Raw genomic sequence first — 18,319 nt, forward strand, 5'->3', positions numbered from 1 at the left:
ATCTAGTCTTTCCCATCCTATTGTTTTTCTCTATTTCTTTGCTTTGATCATGGTGGAAGGCTTTCTTATCTCTCCTTGCTAGTCTTTGCAACTCTGCATTCAAATGGGTATATCTTTCCATTTCTCCTTTGCCTTTCACTTCTCTTCTTTTCACAGCTATTTGTAAGGTCTCCTCAGACAACCATTTTGCGTTTTTGCATTTCTTTTTCTTGGGGATGGTCTTGGTCCCTGCCTCCTGTACAGCATCACGAATCTCTGTCCATAGTTCTTCAGACACTGTGTCTATTAGATTTAATCCCTTGAATCTATTTCTCACTCCCTCTGTATAATCGTAAGGGATTTGATTTAGGTCATACGTGAATGGTCTAGTGGTTTTCCCTACTTTCTTCAACTTAAGTCTGAATTTGGCAATAAGGAGTTCAGGATCTGAGTCACAGTCAGCTCCCGGTCTTGTTTTTGCTGACTGTATTGAGCTTCTCCACCTTTGGCTGCAAAGAATATAATCAGTCTGATTTTGGTATGTACCATCTGGTGATGTCCATGTATAGAGTTGTTTCTTGTGTTGTTGGAAGAGGGTGTTTGCTATGACCAGAGTGTTCTCTTGGCAAAACACTGTTGCCTTTGCCCTGCTTCATTCCGTACTCCAAGGCCAAATTTGCCTGTTGCTCCAAGTATTTCTTGACTTCTTACTTTTGCATTCCAGTCCCCTATATTGAAAAGGACATCTTTTTTGGGTGTTAGTTCTAGAAGGTCTTGTAGGTCTTCATTGAACCGTTCAATTTCTTCAGCATTAGGGGTCGGGGCATAGAGTTTTTTTACTGTAATATTGAATGGTTTGCCTTGGAAACAAACAGAGCTCATTCTGTCATTCTTGAGATTGCATCCAAGTACTCCATTTCAGACTCTTTTGTTGACTGTGATGGCTATTCCATTTCTTCTAAGAGTTTCTTGCTCACGATAGTAGATATAATGGTCATCTGAGTTAAATTCACCCATTCCAGTCCATTTTAATTCACTGATTCCTAGAATGTCGATTCTTGTTCACTCTAGCCATCTCCTGTTTGAGCACTTCCAATTTGCCTTGATTCATGGACCTAACAGGTTCCTATGCAATACTGCTCTTTACAGCATTGGACCTTGCTTCCATCACCAGTCACATCCCCAGCTGGGTGTTGTTTTTGCTTTGGCTCCATCCCTCCATTCTTTCTGGAGTTATTTCTCCACTTATCTCCAGTAGCATATTGGGCACCTACCAACCTGGGGAGTTCATCTTTCAGTGTCCTGTATTTTTGCCTTTTCATACTGTTCGTGGGGAAGATTAGGCTCTGGTAAAGTACTTTCTCCTGGACAGTAAGCCTTGGTTTTGGGTAACTCTCTTGTCATGTTTCACAATGATTTCTTTTCTCTTACAGAGACAAAGGGAATTTTTTTTTTAATACATCATCATGAATTTCTTGGGATGTTCCTAAAGTTTCCTAACATTCATGGGAGTGTGATTGTTCTCTTAAGATTGCAGTCCCCCAGAATGTCTCACTTACATAGTAGTCCATGTAATTTGTTGAAATTACATTGAGTTCAGTCGCTCAGTCGTGTCCGACTCTTTGCGACCCCATGAACCACAGCACGTGGTTCATGACCTCCCTGTCCATCACCAACTCCCGGAGTCTACCCAAACTCATGTCCATTGAGTCAGTGATGCCATCCAACCATCTCATCCTCTGTCGTCCCCTTCTCCTCTTGCCGTCAGTCTTTCCCGGCATCAAGGTCTTTTCCAATGAGTCAGCTCTTCGCATGAGGTGGCCAAAGTATTGGAGCTTCAACTTCAACATCAGTCCTTCCAATGAACACCCAGGACTGATCTCCTTTAGGATGAACTGGTTGGATCTCCTTGCAGTCCCAGGGACTCTCAAGAGTCTTCTCCAACACCACAGTTCAAAAGCTTCCAATAATTGTTGAAATTACCATTTAAGCTTTCTTACTAGTTTCTGACTCAGGGGCTTCTACTCTACGTAAGTTATTCATCAGCTTTAATTCTCTGTGTTTATCTGTCTCTACAGACTTTAGAGTAGCTTTAACCTCACTTTTGGCATCTTTAAATCTCAGTTATTCAGTGGTTCCATGAGTAATCATTGATTCAAGTTGCTGTGCTTTATTCTTAGTGCAAAGACCAGTGCAGGCATTCAAGCTTTTTATATGTTAGAACTAAAATTGGAATCCAAATTCCTTTGTATTATAAAAGAATGATTATACGTATTTTAAATTTTGGTTTCCACATGTTGTTTTTTAATAAATAGAAATAAATATTTTGTGTGTGGACATTTGGTTTCCTGAGACCTTGCTAAACCCCCTCATTATTTTATAAGGAGTTTTTTGTCCATTCTTTGAAATTTCCATCATATGTAGACCATCATATCATCTGTAAATCAGGACAGTTTTATTTATTACTTCCCAATGTGTACACCTTCACATCCTCTGCGTACTTTATTGCATTGACTAGAACTTTCAGTACTGTGTTAGAATATGTGTCGTTAGAGTGGACATGCTTTGCTGCTGATCTTATGGGAAAAGTATTTGGTCATTCACTATTAAGTAATAGTAGCCATAAATATTTTGTAGATGTTGTTTTTCAAGTTGAGCAAGTTTCAGTTTTCTGAAAGATAATTTGTTGAAGTACTGTTGATTTACAAAATTATGGCTTCCCTCGTGACTGAGACAGTAAGCAGTCTGCCTGCAATGCAGGAGACCTAGGTTCAGTCCCTGGGTTGGGACAATCCCCTAGAGAAGGTCACAGCTACCCACTCCAGTGTTCTTGCCTGGAGAATTCCATTCAAAGAGAAGTCTAGCAGGTACAGTCCATGGGGTCGCAGAGTTGGGCACAACTGAGTGACTTTCACTGCCACTTCAGTACAAAATTATAGGAGAGTCAGGTGTACCACATGGTGATTCAGTATTTTTATTTTGTTGTTCAGTAACTCAGTTGTGTCTGACTTTTGCAACCATTCCTGCATTTAAAGTTATTGTAAAATAATGACATATTTCCCTGTGTGTATTTATGAAGTTATACTAGTTTAACATAGTAGTTTGTAGCTCTTATTTACCTTCCCCTGTATTGCTCTCCTTCTTTCTCCACTCACTAGTAACCATCAAGTTTGTTCTGTATGTTCTGTGAGTGTGTTTCTGTTCTGTTATATTCATTCATTTGTTTATGTTTTAGACTCCATATGTAAGTGATAGCGTATGTTATTTGTATTTGTCTAACTTATTTTACTAAGCATAATCCCTCCAAGCACATCCATACTGCTGCAAATGGCAGAATTATTTCTTTTTTTGTTCCTGAGTAATATCCCATTATATATGCATACTATATATATGTAAAACATCTTTTTTATCCATTCATCTGTTGATTTCATATCTTAGGTTGCTTTCATATCTTGACTATTATAAATAATACTTCTTTGAATATTGGGTGCATGTACTTTTCAAATTAGTATTTTTATTTTCTATGGAATTAGAGCCAGAAGTGGAGTTGCTCCATAATATATGTTAGATAAATTTTTAATTTTAGGAGGAACCTTCATAGTACTTTCCATAGTGACTATACCAACTTACTAGCGTCCCACTTTATCCACGACCTCACCAACTTTTGCTTTTTGTGTTCATTTTGGTGATAGCCATTCTGACAGATGTGAGGTTTTGACTTGTTATTTGATTTGTTATTTCTTGATGATTAACAGTGTTGAACATCTTTTCACATGCCTGTTGGCCATCTGCATATCTTCTTTGGAAAAACGGTTACTCTGTCTTTTGATCCCTTGACCATTATGTTGTATACTTCTTTGTCTCTTGAAACAATCTTTATTTTAAAGTCTGTTTTTCTGATAAAAGTCTTGCTCCTCCAGCTTTCTTTTGGCTTTGATTTGCGTGGAATCCCTTTCTCCATCCCCTTGCTTTGTCTGTGTGTGTCCTTAGATCAGAAGTGGGTCTATTGTAGACAGCATAAATAGGGGTCTCGTATTCGTATCATGCCACTCCCTCTGGCCCTCAGAGTTTCTGCTGAGAAATCAGCTGATAACAGTAAGGGGATTCCTTTGGATGTTATATGTTGCTTTTCATATATTTTTCTTTGTCTTTCATTTTTGTCAATTTAATAACTGTATATCTCAGCTTGTTCCTCCTTGGTATTATACTGCCTGGGACTATCTGTACTTCCTGGACTTCAGTGACTATTTCCTTTCCCATGTTAGGGGAGTTTTCAACTATTATTTACTCCAATATTTTCTCAGATTTTTTCCCTCTTCACCTTCTGGCACCCATATAATATGAATGTTGGTGCATTTAATGTCCCAGTGATGGCTTAGGTTTTTATGACTTATTTTCCTTCTTTTTCTTTTATTCTGTTCCATACTAAGTGAGCTGAAAGACAAGAATGGTGGAAGTCATTATTGTGGAACAGAAGAGAAAATATGCTTCAGTTATTCTGCTATTATAATTATCCTTCTAGTGTAATTTTAATTTCAGTTATTGTACTGTTTATCTCTATTGACTTGTTCTATAGTTCTTCTAGGTCTTTGTTAAATACTTCTTGTATTTTCTTGATCTATGCTTCCATTCTTTTTCTGAGATCTTAGATCATCTTTACTATCATTCTTCTGAATTACTATTCATGTAGCTTGCTCATATCCACTTCATTTAGTTGTTCTTCTGGGGTTTTACCTCGTTCCTTCATTTGGGACCTGTTCCTCTGACATCTCATTTTGTCTAGCTTTCTGTGATTATAGCTTCTGTTCTCAGGTGCACACTGGTAGTTCTTGCCTTTGCTGCCTACCCCCAGCAGGTGAGGCTGTCCAGGATGCTTGCATAGGCTTCCTGGTAGGAGGGACTGGATCCAGCTCTCTGGTAGATGGAGATGGGTCTTGTCCCACTGGTGGGCAAGGCAGTCTCAAGGGCTGTGCTTAGCCAGCAACCCTGTGCTCAGGAAGGCTTCATTCACATCCCTGGTGCAGATGGTAAAGAATCTGTGTGAATGCAGCAGGCCCAGGTAGGATCCCTGGGTCAGAAAGATAACCTGGAGAAGGGAATGACAACCCTCTTCAGTATTCATGCCTGGAAAATCCCACGGACAGAGGAGCCTGGTGGGCTACAGTGCTTGGGGTCACGAAGAGTCAGACACAACTGAGAGAATAACACTTCTGCTGATGGGTGTGGCTGTGACCCCACCCATTGGTTCTTTTCCCTGTGATGTCTCAGTGTTTGAACCTACAGACTGTTGGGTGGGGCCAGCCCTTGGTGACAAAATGGTGACATCCAGGAGGCCTCATGCTAATGAATACTTCAAAGAACTACAGTTGTAAGTGTCTTTGTCCATTTAATGAGCTACAGCCATGACCCTGCCTCTTCAGGAGACCTTCCACAACTAGCAGTACTTGGATGCACTCTCAAAAACAAAAGAATGATCTAGGTTCATTTCTAGGCAAAAAAAATTCAATATCACAATAATCCAAGTCTATTCCCCAACTAGTAATGCCAAACAAGCTGAAGCTGAAGAGTTCTATGAAGACCTGCAAGATTATAGAGCTAACACCAAAAAGAAAAAGAAAAAAAAGTTGTCCTTTTCATCATCAGGATCTGGAATGCAAAAGTTGGAAGTCAAGAGATATCTGGAGTAACAGGCAAGTTTGGCCTTGAAGTACAAAATGAAGCAGGGCAAAGGCTAACAGCGTTTTGCCAAGAGAACACATTGGCCATAGCAAACACCTTCTTCCAATAATACAAGAGATGACTCTACACACGGACATCACCAGATGGTCAATGCCGAAATCAGATTGAGGTCAAGCCAGAGGAAATTAACTCTGAATATTCATTAGAAGGACTGAAGTTGAAACTCCAATACTTTGGCCACCTGATGTGCACAACTGACTCATTAAAAAGGACCCTGATGCTGGGACAGATTGAGGGCAAGAGGAGAAAGGGGTGACAGAGGATGAGATGGTTGGATGGCATCACCGACTCAATGGATATCAGGGTGAGCAAACTTATGGAGATAGTGAAGAACAGGGAAGTGAGGCAAGATTCAGTCTGCGGAGTTGCAAAAAGTTGGACATGACTTAATGACTGAATTACTACAAAGGGAACATTCCATGCAGAGATGAGCAAAATAAAGGACAGAAATGGCAAGGAATTAACAGAAGCAGAAAAGATTGAGAAGATGTGGAAAAAATACACAGTAGAACTGTATAATAAAAAGATCTTAATGACCCTGATAGTCACGGTGGTGTGGTCTCTCACCTAGAGGCAGATGTCCTGGAATGTGAAGTCAAGTGGGCCTTAGGAAGCATTACTACAAATAAAACTAGCTGAGATGACTGAATTCCAGCTGATCTCTATCAAATCCTAAAAGATGATACTGTTAAAGTGCTGCACTTAGTAAGCCAGCAAATTTGGAAAATTGAGCAATGACCACAAAACTGGAAAAGTTCAGTTTTCATTCCAGTCCCAAAGAAGGGCAATATCAAAGAATGCTCAAACTACTGGACAGTTGCATTCATTTCATGTGCTAGCAAAGTAATGCTCAAAATACTTCAAGCTAGGCTTCTACAGTATATAAACCAAGAACTTTCAGATGTGCAACCTGATTTTAGAAAAGGCAGAGGAACCAGAGATCAAATTGCCAACATCTGTTGAATCATAGAAAAAGCAAGAGAGTTACAGCAAAACATCTACTTGTTCTTCTTGACTATGCTAAAGCCTTTGACTGTGTGGATCACAATAACCTGTGGAAAATTCTTAAAGAGATGGGAATACCAGACTATTTTGCCTGCCTCCTAAGAAACCTGTATGCAGGTCAAGAAGTAGCAGTTAGAAATGGACATGGAACAACATACTGGTTCAAAATTGGGAAAGGAATACATCAAGGCTGTGTACTGTCACCCTGCTTAACTTATTTGCAGAGTACATCATGTGAAATGCCAGACTAGATGGGTCATAAGGTGGAATCAAGATTGCTGGGAGAAATATAAACAACCTCAGATATGCAGATGAAACCACTTTACTGGCAGAAAGTGAAGAGGAACTAAAGAACCTTTTGATGAGGGTAAAAGAAATGAGTAAAAAAGCTGGCTTAAAGCTCAACATTTAACAAACTAGTATCATGGCATCTTTTCCCATCACTTCATGGCAAATAGATGGGGAAAAAATGGAAACAGTGGCAGATTTTATTTTGTTGGGCTCTAATATCAATGCTGTGATTGCAGCCATGAAATTAAAAATTGCTTGCTCCTTAGAAGAAAAGCTATGACAAACCCAGGCAGTGTATTAGAAAGCAGAGATACCACTTTGCTGACACTTGTCCATATAGTCAAAGCTATGGTTTTTCCAGTAGTCATGTACAGATGTGAGAGTTGGACCATAAAGAAGGCTAATCACTGAAGAATTTATGCTTTTGAACTGTGGTGCTGGAAAAGACTCTTGAGAGTCTCTTGGGCATCAAGGAGATCAAACCAATCAATCCTAAAGGAAATCTACCCTGAATATTCATTGGAAGAACTGGTGCTGTATCTGAAGGTCTGGCCACATGAATGCTTTGTATTTTGTATCTGAATACTTTGGCCACCTCATAGGAAGTGCCGACTCATTAGAAAAGACTCTGATGCTGGGAAAGATTGAGGGCAATAGTAGAAGTGGGTGACAGAGGATGAAATGGGTGGATGGCATTACCGACTCAATGGACATGAGTTTGAGCAAACTCCAGGAGATAGTGAAGGACAGGGAAGCCTGGGATGCTTCAGTCCTTGGAGTTGCAAAAAGTTGGACATGACTTAGAGGATGAACAACAACAACAAGGTCTGAACCATGCTCTTATGAGTTCACTGTTTTTTACCCCTTGGCCCTGGTGTACAGGAGACCTTTTGTGCATCCTCCAGGAGTGTAGTGTCTATATCCCCCATTCCTGTGGAATTCCTGTGATCAAACCCTGTTGGCCTTCAAAGCCAGATTCTCTGAGGCTCTTGCTCCAATTCCCAGATCAACAGATGGGGAGCCCGACTTTGGATCCATAGCTGCCACTCCTGTGGAGGAGCTCCTATGGTATAATGATTTATCAGTTTTTCAGTTGCCCAACCAGCAGCTAAGGGATTTGATTTTATTCCAATTTCTCCCCCTACCATCTCATAGTGTTTTTTCTTTGTCTTTAAATGCAGGATTTTTTGAGGTAGATTTCGGTGCTTTTTTTCGTTGATGGTTGTTCAGCAGTTAGTTGTGATTTGGGTGTTTTCGTGAGAAGAGATGAGCTCACAACCTTCCTTCTATCTACCATCTTGTCTCTGTCACCAAGCCCTGCCCTAAATACGATTTTTGCATGCAAGGTTTTCTGTCTTTCATAGCTCTCTCAGAAACCATGACTTAAAATCTGAGGCCAGTTCTCCTATTTCACTCCCCCATATAACTTCTTTGCAGATTTTCCAGGTAGTGAAGTATGAAGCTTTTTGGCCAGTTGCAGTAAGGCAGAATGGAGGGTTCTCCTTGCTTGACAGCAGTTTTCCAACAGCCAGATGAAGAGATATAGGACGAGGTCCCAAACAAAGGAACTTCCATCTTCGTGGAGTTTGGGGACCTGCACAATGGCAAGTGGAAGCATTCTCAAGAATATACAATGGAGAAAAGACAATCTCCTCCATAAGTGATAGTGGAAAACCTGGACAGCTGCATGCAAAGAATTAGATTGAAACATTTTCTCACATCATATACAAACTGTGTTAGTCGCTCAGTCCTGTCCAACTCTTTGCAACTCCATGGACTGTAGCCTCCATGGACTGTAGGCTCCTCTGTCCATGGAATTCTCCAGGAAAGAAGAAAATGGGCTACCATTTCCTTCTCCAGGGGATCTTCCCGACCCAGGGATCAAACTCAGGTCTTGTGCATTGCAGGCAGATTCTCTACTGTCTGAGCCACCAAGTGTGGTGGTGATAATGGTTTTCAGAACTGTGAATTGAAAGTCACTCAATCGTGTCCTACTCTTTGCGACCCCATGGGCTACACAGTCCATGGAATTCTCCAGGCCAGAATGCTAGAGTGGGTAGCCTTTCCCTTCTCCAGGGGATCTTCCCAACCCAGGGATTGAACCCAAGTCTCCCATATTGCAGGTGATTCTTTACCAGCTGAGGCACAAGCGAAGCCCAGGAATACTGGAGTGGGTAGCCTATGCCTTCTCCAGCAGATCTTCCCCACCCAGGAATCGAATCTGGGTCTCCTGCATTGCAGGTGGATTCTTTACCAACTAAGCTATCAGGGAATTTGGGACATATACAAAATAAACTCAAAATGGATTAAAGACCTCAATTTAAGCCTAGAAACCATAAAACTTCTAGAAGAAAACTTAGGCTGAAAGGTTTTACCAAGAAAGAGTATTGTTTTGTCAAATACCCCTTCTATGATGATTGATGTGACCTGTTCATGTGATTTTCTTTCTTAACTTGTTAATATGCTAATTCTGTTTACTTTATTTTCAAATACTAAACTAGCCTTGCATCCTTGGGATTTAGTCTTAGTATATAATTCGTTTTGCATATTGCTTATGTCTATTTGCTCACACATATTTTAAAATTCTATGCACAAATATCCATGTGGAATATTGGTTTATAGTTTTCCTTTTTGAATTTTCTATATGGTTTTGTTTATCAAAGTAATGCTTGCTCTTCATAAAATACATTTAGAAGTATTCCTTTCTTTTCTATTTCCTTGAAGTCTTTATATATAAATTATATTGATCAGTTTAAAATATTTGGCAGAATTTCCTGTGAAACCACCTGACCCTGCAGTTTTCTTTTTGGGAAAATTTGAAATTAAGAATCCAATGTTCTTAATAATTACAGAGATGTTCAACTGATCTGTTTCATTTTGTATTAGTTGTGGTAGAGTGTATTTTGTTTCTGAACAACTTATCCAATTTATCAAGAACAGTTTAATTTATCAAGTACTTATCTAACATTTGTCAAGTACTTGTCAAACATGTATGTAATTTGTCAAGTACTTATATGAAGAGTTGTTCATATATTGTCTTGTTATGTTTTTGTGTCTGCAGGATCTATAATGAAAATCCCCATTTTTGTAATCTGTATTTTTTAAAATCAAAGTTGTCACTTTCCCTCAGACAGTAAAACACCTGCCTGCAATGTGGGAGAATCGTCATTCCCTGGGTGGGGAGGATCCCCTGGACAACTCCAGTATTCTTGCCTGGAGAATTCCATGGACAGAAATTCCTGCTGGGCTGCAGTCCATGGGGTCACAGAGTGGGACATGACTGAGCAACTGACTTTCACTTTTGTCACTTTCCTTATCTTTTCAGTTTTTAATTTCAGTTGATTTTTTAAAAATTTAATTGATTTCTGCTCCTGTTTTCTTCCTTTTGCTTACTTTGTGCTTATTTTTCTTCTATTTCTAGATTTTTAATTTGGAATTGTAGACAGTTGATTTTATTGCTCTTCTCTAATGTATGCATTTAATTCTATAAATTTCCTCTTAGACCTATTTAACTTCATCTCACAGATTTTGATGTTGTATTTTTATTTTTATTTATATATATGTGTCCTTTTTAAAAATTTCACTCAGACTTCTTTTTTGTCCCCTGGACTATTTAGCTGTGAATTATTTAGTTTCTAAGTGTTTGAAGCTCTTTCTATTATTAATTTCTAGCTTAATTCTATTGTGATTATAGAAAATATTCTGTATGATTTCTAGTTTTTTTCCCCCAGAAAAACAAGTTTTGTTTTATCAAAAACATATGGTTTCTCTTGGTATATATTCTGTGGGTACTTGAAAGAATGTATCTTCTTGTTATGTTGAGTGGCTTATTCCACAATGCTGATTATTAGATCATGCTGGCGGGTAACACTGGTGAGTTAGTCTGTATCCTTGCTGATGTTCTGCTTAGTGGTTTCATCAGTTGTTGAGAGAGAGATGTTGAAGTCATTGTGTAACAGTGAGTTTATTTTTGCTTTCAGTTCTGTCAGTTTTACTTCACACATTTTATAGCTCTGTTGTTTGGTACATTCATATTTCAATTGTTATGTCTTTCTTGATGGATTTAAACTTTCACCATTATGTCATAATTTACACTGAAGTCTGCTCTATTGGATGTTAATTGTAGCCATTTCTACTTTTTATTTTCTCTGCATTAGATACATACACATATACACACACACATACACACACACAACACCCCTTTTCCATCCTTTTTTAATGTACCTATGTTGTTGAAATATTTTAAGTGAAACATAATTGTTTCATGTTTTTTAATCCATTCTGCCAGTATTTATCTTTGAATGATGTTATTAGATCATTTGCTTTTCATATCATTTTCAACATGGTAAGATTTAAGTCTGCAGTTTGTGTTTTGTTTTCTATTTGATCTTGATTTTTGTTTTCCATTTTCTGCCTTTTTTCAGATTACTTGATCTTTTGTAGAATTCCATTCTTGTTTACCTATAGGGTTCATGTGCATTGATTTTTGTATGTATTAAGTGGTTGCTCTAAATCTTACATTATATATGCATAAGTTATCACAGTTTACTTGTGTCATAATTTTACCAGTTTAAGTGGAATATTGATACTGTACCTTATTTACATCCCTAGTTTATAATAAAAATTGTTTTAATATTCCAGGAGCATCATTTGGGACCACATAAAACAGAAGCATAATTTCTGCATCCACTATCAAACATAGAAAGTCAAAGAGGAAATGGAAAATAAATTATATTTTTCATATTTTTACTGAATGTGTGCTTCCTTTCTGATGTTCTAAGATTTCCTTTTCAGTAGTTTTCTGCCTGTTTAGAGATGTTCTTTAAGGATAGGTCTGCCAGTGACAAATGTTCTTAGATTTTCTTCATTTGAAGTCTTTATTCCCTCTTTATTGCTAAAGATTACTTATGCTGAGTGCAGGATTATACAGTTCCTTTTATTCAGTATTTGAAAAATTTGTACCACTTGCATGTAACCACCCTGATTTATGATGAGAAATTCACTGTCACTCAAATTCTTCTTTTTCCCATTGACATAAGGTTTTCATTTCTTTTTCACTGTTTTTAAACTAGAAAATATATTTTGTCAGAAATTTTACTATGATATGTCATATACATGTTTTCCCCTTTTTTGGCTGTAGTTCACATGTTTTTCACTTATTCTGCTTTGGGTTGCTTAGCTTATTCTGTAGGTTTATGTTTTTTGGCAACTTAAGAGGTCATCAGTCAATATTTTAAAGCAATTTTTCACCACCACTCTGCTTTTCTGCCTCTCAGACTCCAATTACATGAGCATGAGCTTTTTATTATAGTCTCAGAGGACGATTAAAATCTGATCTTTTTTCCAGTCTGTCTCCTCTCTGTCTTTTCAGATTGTGTAATGTCCATTGCTATACATTCTCTTTCATGATTCTTCCCTCTGTTCTCTCCTTCCTGTTATTGAACCCATCAAAGAGTTTTCTATTCAATTTTAGTTATTTCAGGTTTCCCTGGTGACTCAGCTGATAAAGAATTCGCCTGCAAAGTGGGAGACCTGAATTTGATCCCTGGGTTGGGAAGATCCCCTGGAGAAGGGAATGGCTACCCACTCCGATATTCTGGCCTGGAAAATTCCATGGACTGTATAGTTCATAGGGTCACAAAGAGTCGGACACAACTGAGTAGCTTCCACTTTCACTTAGGTTCTAAGCCATTCATTTGTCTTCTATATATCTTCTACTGAGTCTCTCCATTTGTTTGTTTATGTTTTTTTTTTATTTTTGCATTTGTCACAGGTATACAGATAATTGCTCAATGAAGCATTTTTTTGATGACTCCTTTCATCTGACAAAATCTTTGTCAGATAATTCTAACATCTGTCTTCTCAGTTTTGGCATCTATTGATTGTCTTTTCTTTTTCAGTTTGAGATCTTATTGTTTTTGGTATGGTGAGTGTTTTTTAACTGAAACCTGAATTTCTAGGTACTGTATTATGAAACTATGTAATTAAACTTTTCGTTTTAGCTGGCTTTCTGTGACACCACTTCAACAGAGGAAGGGTTGGGGTGTCACCTCATTTTTTTGAAGTGGTAGAAGTCTTGGTTTTTTTTATTTCACATTCCTTCATACCTGTAGGCTGAGCTTTCTAATTACTGATGGGACGTTCTGAACTTCCAGTTGACCACTACTGATACCTAACTGGCTGAAGGCATAGAAGCACCTACTTGCTATATAATCTCCAATCATTCCCTTGGGAGGGGAAGTTCATTACTGTATGATGGGAATGAAAGTCCTGTCTCTCTACTCAGCCTTCCCTGATATCACCTTAATCAAGGTGTTGAGGGTTGGGTCATATTATGATAGCCTGGCAAAGCTGGATGGTAAGGCAATCTACTCATTTTGTTGGTATGGGTCAGACCAGATCCACAGTTTATCTCTTGTGTTTGACTGAACTAGAGCAATTATTGGTAAAAAAAAAAAAAAAAAAAGTATGCTAACTGCCCATTTATTGGTCCTTTAGCTAAAAAGAATAGAGTTTTGTGGTGTATATACAGCTTTTGAGTTCCTGGCTTCTTCACCTCTTTGTCTGGCTACATCACCCCCAATGAATTCAACACTGAGTCATTCCTTGGGTCCTGATGTCCTGGGGGTCTGCCTTCTTTTCTCCACTTTTCACAGTCTTCTTATGTATGTTTTATAGACAATATGCAGGAATTTCTAAAGAAATATAGATACGTATGTCTCTTGCATCTTTCCAGCAGTGGAAATCTTTGAGATGCATTTTTTTTCTCAGTTCACTCTTTTCCCATCAAGACAAGTTTGGGTTTTAGTAGAAGATGGCTTTGTTTTCCTATTTTCACTGTAAGTGACCAGAGACATATTTTTGTTTAAGGATAGGGCTATGTACATTTAGAGCTGTGGGCTACAGAAAAATTAAATGGTATGGAGTGTTTTTTTCTATTATAGGTTTAAGTAGTTTGTCCATTAAGGAAGTCCACACTTGACAAGTAATTCCATCCCATCATTTTCTATCTCTACCCAAGTGTATAATGTACATGTAATAAATGACATTCTTTTCCAACTACAGAAGCTATATATGACAGAGTCTCACTTCCTTACTCCCTACTTCAGTAGAAAAAGACTCATGTTTCTGAAGTGGAACACAAGCAAACACAAACATTTATTATTGGCAAAATTGCTTGCACTTTTGGTTAGGTATACTGCACTACAAAAAAATTAAAATGATTTTGCTAATAATATATGCTTTCTTAAACTTCAGAAATATGATAACTAGGATCCAATACTGCATGATTAGAGTTCAGTTCAGTTCAGTCACTCAGTCACATCCAACTCATTGTGACCCCATGCACTGCGGCACACCAGGCTTCCCTGTCCATCACCAACTCCTGGAGCTTGCTCAAACTCATGTCCGTCAAGTCGGTGATGCCATCCAACCATCTCATTCTCTGTCAATCCCTTTTCTTCCTGCCTTCAATCTTTCCCAGCATCAGGGTCTTTCCCAATCAGTCAGCTCTTCACATCAGCTGGCTTCAGCTTCAGCATCTGTCCTTCCAATGAATACTCAGAACTGATCTCCTTTAGGATGGACTGGTTGGATCTCCTCGCAGTCCAAGGGACTCTCAAGAGTCTTCTCCAACACCACAGTTCAAGAGCATCAGTTCTTCGGCACTCAACTTTCTTTATGGTCCAACTCTCACATTCATACATGATTACTGGAAAAACCATAGCTTTGACTAGATGGACCTTTGTTGGCAAAGTAATTTGTCCCTGCTTTTTAATATGCTATCTGGGTTTGTCGTAGCTTTTCTTCCAAGGAGCAGGCATCTTTTGATTTCATGGCTGTAGTCACCATCTGCAGTGATTTTGGAACCCAAGAAAATAAAGTCGGTCACAGTTTCTATTGTTTCCCCGTCTATTTGCCATGAAGTGATGGGACCAGATGCCATGATCTTTAGGTTTACTGTTCGACATTAGAGCACGTTTTTCCCTTGTGATGACTTTCCTGCTAGGTACATCTTTTGCCACTGTTTAGAACACAGGTAAAGAGCCATGAGAAATGGTGAGAGAGCTCACTGGGCACTTCAGAGAGCAATAAGACAAGTTGAAAATTTCTAAGACCATTTTCCTGAGGGAGGCAACAATGTGACAAGGATATTTTTTTCAAGTTCTTAGAATTTTCTTAAGGGCTAAATAATTCTTCTTTATCCTTATTATTAAACAGAATCTCTATACTTCACCTCTCCCATCCCCTTTCCTTTCTTCAACTGGTATTTTCACTCCCATTCATATTTTTCTCTGAGAAACTCTTTTCATCTCTGAGTACATCTTTAACTGTTCTTTCTCTACTTATTTTTATAGCTCTCCTCTTGCTTTTGATTATAACAGATATATTTGAATGTTATTTTAAATGTTTTATTTGTTGAGGAAGATTTTCATATTAAAAAAAAACCAAGTGAATTCACAATCCTTTTTTTTTTAACATCTCTGTGACACTTGAGTTTTCTTTTTCCTTTTTATTAGTAATTTTCATTTTTGAGAGAATGAAAACTGATCTTTTACCCTGAAAATAATGTTTGTGGTTAAGCAGGTGTCTTTATGTGATGTTATATAAGATTTTAAGTAACTATATACATTGATACCTGCTGAATACCTACTATGTATATATAGCTACTTCTTGTGAGTCCCACTAGAGATTACAGATTGTCATAAGTGCTGCATTTATCATCTTCAAATCTGATACTGACCCTTCAAACACAAGAAGAAACATATGAAAAGAATTTTTTTTTCTAGATGAAGAAACTGAGGACTAGAGAGATTATTACTCAGAAGGTACCAGACTGAGAGTCATTAGAGCCCAGCAGCTTCAACCCAGTGCTGGCTGAGTCTAAGCCTCATCCAGCCAGGGAATACTAAAGTGTGGCCAGGAGACCAGAAGACCTTGAGATTGGACCAGGGCTCCCTTGCTCCTGTAGTGTAAGTTCTGTAAAGCATCAGTTTATACTCCAAGGAACATAGTATGTTGTAGGACAGACTGCTGATTTTTCACTGTTTTTAAAACTATGATGACTTAAAAGTGATCAGGGCGGCAACACTTTTGGGATTTCTTATGAATCTTTAAAACTTAATTTTGAAATAATTATAAAAATATATTCAAATAAATAATTACTTGAAAAAATAAACAGATTTACTTTGAATTAATGATAGGAAGATACAAATGTGGTATAGAGAAGTCCCATGACCCCTTACCCAGTTTCCCCCAGTGGATCCCCTTATGTATCAAACTGGAAACCAGACTTTTGGACAGTATATAAATGCACGGTTCTCTTCAAGGCCGTCTTACCTCATGTGTAGATTTCTATAACCACCCTTCAATTAAGATACAGAACTATCCCATCACCACAGAGATCCCTCTCCTGCTGCTCCTTTATAGTCACTCCCAACATCCCTAACCCCTAGCAACTATGAATCAGTTTTCAGTTTTCAGTCTCTATATTTTTATTCTCTGCAAAAATGTAATATGAATGGAGTCATAAAGTATATGATCTTATGAGTTTTATTCACTTCACCCATTGCCCTTCAGTTCAGTTCAGTCACTCAGTCGTGTGACCCCATGGACCGCAGAACACCAGGCCTTCCTGTCCATCACCAACTCCTGGAGTTTATCCAAACCCATGTCCATTGAGTCGGTGATGCCATCCACCCATCTCATCCTCTGTCATCCCCTTCTCCTCCTGCCCCCAATCCTTCCCAGCATTAGGGTCTTTTCCAATGAGTCAACTCTTTGCATGAGGTGGCCAAAGTATTGGAGTTTCAGCTTCAGCATCAGTCCTTCCAATGAACACCCAGGACTGATCTCCTTTAGGATGGACTGGTTGGATCTCCTTGCAGTCCAAGGGACTCTCAAGAGTCTTCTCCAACACCACAGTTCAAAAGCATCAATTCTTTGGCGCTCAGCTTTCTTCACAGTCCAACTCTCACATCCATACATGACCACTGGGAAAACCATAGCCTTGACTAGACGGACGTTTGTTGGCAAAATAATGTCTCTGCCTTTTAATATGCTATCTAGGTTGGTCATAACTTTCCTTTCAAGGAGCAAGCATCTTTTAATTTCATGGCTGCAATCACCTTCTATAGTGATTTTGATGCCCCAAAAAATAAAGTCTGACACTGTTTCCACTGTTTCCCCATCTGTTTTCTATGAGGTGATTGGACCAGATGCCATAATCTTAGTTCTCTGAATGTTGAGCTTTAAGCCAACTTTTTCACTCTCCTCCTTCACTTCCATCAAAAAGCCTTTTAGTTCCTCTTCACTCCTGCCATAAGGGTGGTGTCCTCTGCATATCTGAGGCTATTGATATTTCTCCCAGCAATCTTGATTCCAGCTTGTGCTTCCTCCAGCCCAGCGTTTTTCATGATGTACTCTGCGTATAAGTTAAATAAGCAGGGTGACAATATATAGCCTTGAGGTACTCCTTTTCCTATTTGGAACCATTGTCCTTAAGAGACATCAATTTGTGGTGTGAATCAACAATTCATTGCTTTTTCTTCTGAGTGATACTCTATGTAGCTTGCTTAACCACTCACTCACTGAGAGAAGTTTTACTTGTCTCCAGTTTGGGGCTATTACAAATTAGGCAACTATGAATGTTAGTGTATTAGCCTACTAAGACTTCCATAACAAAAGGCCACAGATTGGATGGCATTTATTTTCTCATGGCTTAGGAGGTGGGGAGTTCCAGCTCAAGATGCTCTGGGGTTGGTTTCTGGTAAGACCTCTTTCTGACTTGCAGATAGCACCTTTTTGTCTTCTCGCTATGACCTCACATGGCCTTTCGAGACTGTGCACTTGGGGACAGGTATAAGGAGAGAGAGAGAGAATCAAGCATGTGTCTCTATCTCTTCCTCTCCTTCTGGTAACACCAGTCCTATAGGATTAGGCCCCAACCTAGTGACCTCATATAACCTTAACTACACTCTTGAAAGACCTATCTCTAAATATGGTCACATTGGGGATTAGGAGTTCAACATATGGATTGAGTTCATAACAATTAGTGTACAGAAATTTTGTGGTCATAAATTTTCATTTCTAGGAGTTTAATTGCAGAGTTGTACACAAGTGCATGTTTAGTTTTATAAGAAAGTGCCAAAACTGCTTTCCAGAGTGGCTGTATCTTTGTACACTCTCACAGCAATCTACGACAGATGCAGTTTCTCCACAAATTCACAGAATTTATCACTATTTTTACTTTAGCCATTCTGATTGGTGTGTAATTTTGGTCTTAATTTGCATTTCCCTAATGATC

At 38.5% G+C, this 18,319-nt stretch overlaps 1 protein-coding gene and 1 long non-coding RNA gene across 2 annotated transcripts in view; both read left to right on the forward strand.

Moving 5' to 3' along the window:
* Nucleotides 1–18,319, forward strand: part of LOC122454822 (gamma-aminobutyric acid receptor subunit gamma-3) — a 774,851-nt gene that overhangs the window by 223,725 nt on the left and 532,807 nt on the right. The gene's annotated exons all lie outside the window — the stretch shown is intronic.
* Nucleotides 667–18,121, forward strand: LOC122454823. Its single transcript, XR_006273529.1, has 3 exons — nt 667–887; nt 6,069–6,073; nt 18,107–18,121. It is a non-coding gene; the product is annotated as an uncharacterized LOC122454823 (long non-coding RNA).

This window comes from Cervus canadensis, chromosome 17 (genome assembly GCF_019320065.1).
Source record: "Cervus canadensis isolate Bull #8, Minnesota chromosome 17, ASM1932006v1, whole genome shotgun sequence".
NCBI classification, from domain to species: domain Eukaryota; kingdom Metazoa; phylum Chordata; class Mammalia; order Artiodactyla; family Cervidae; genus Cervus; species Cervus canadensis.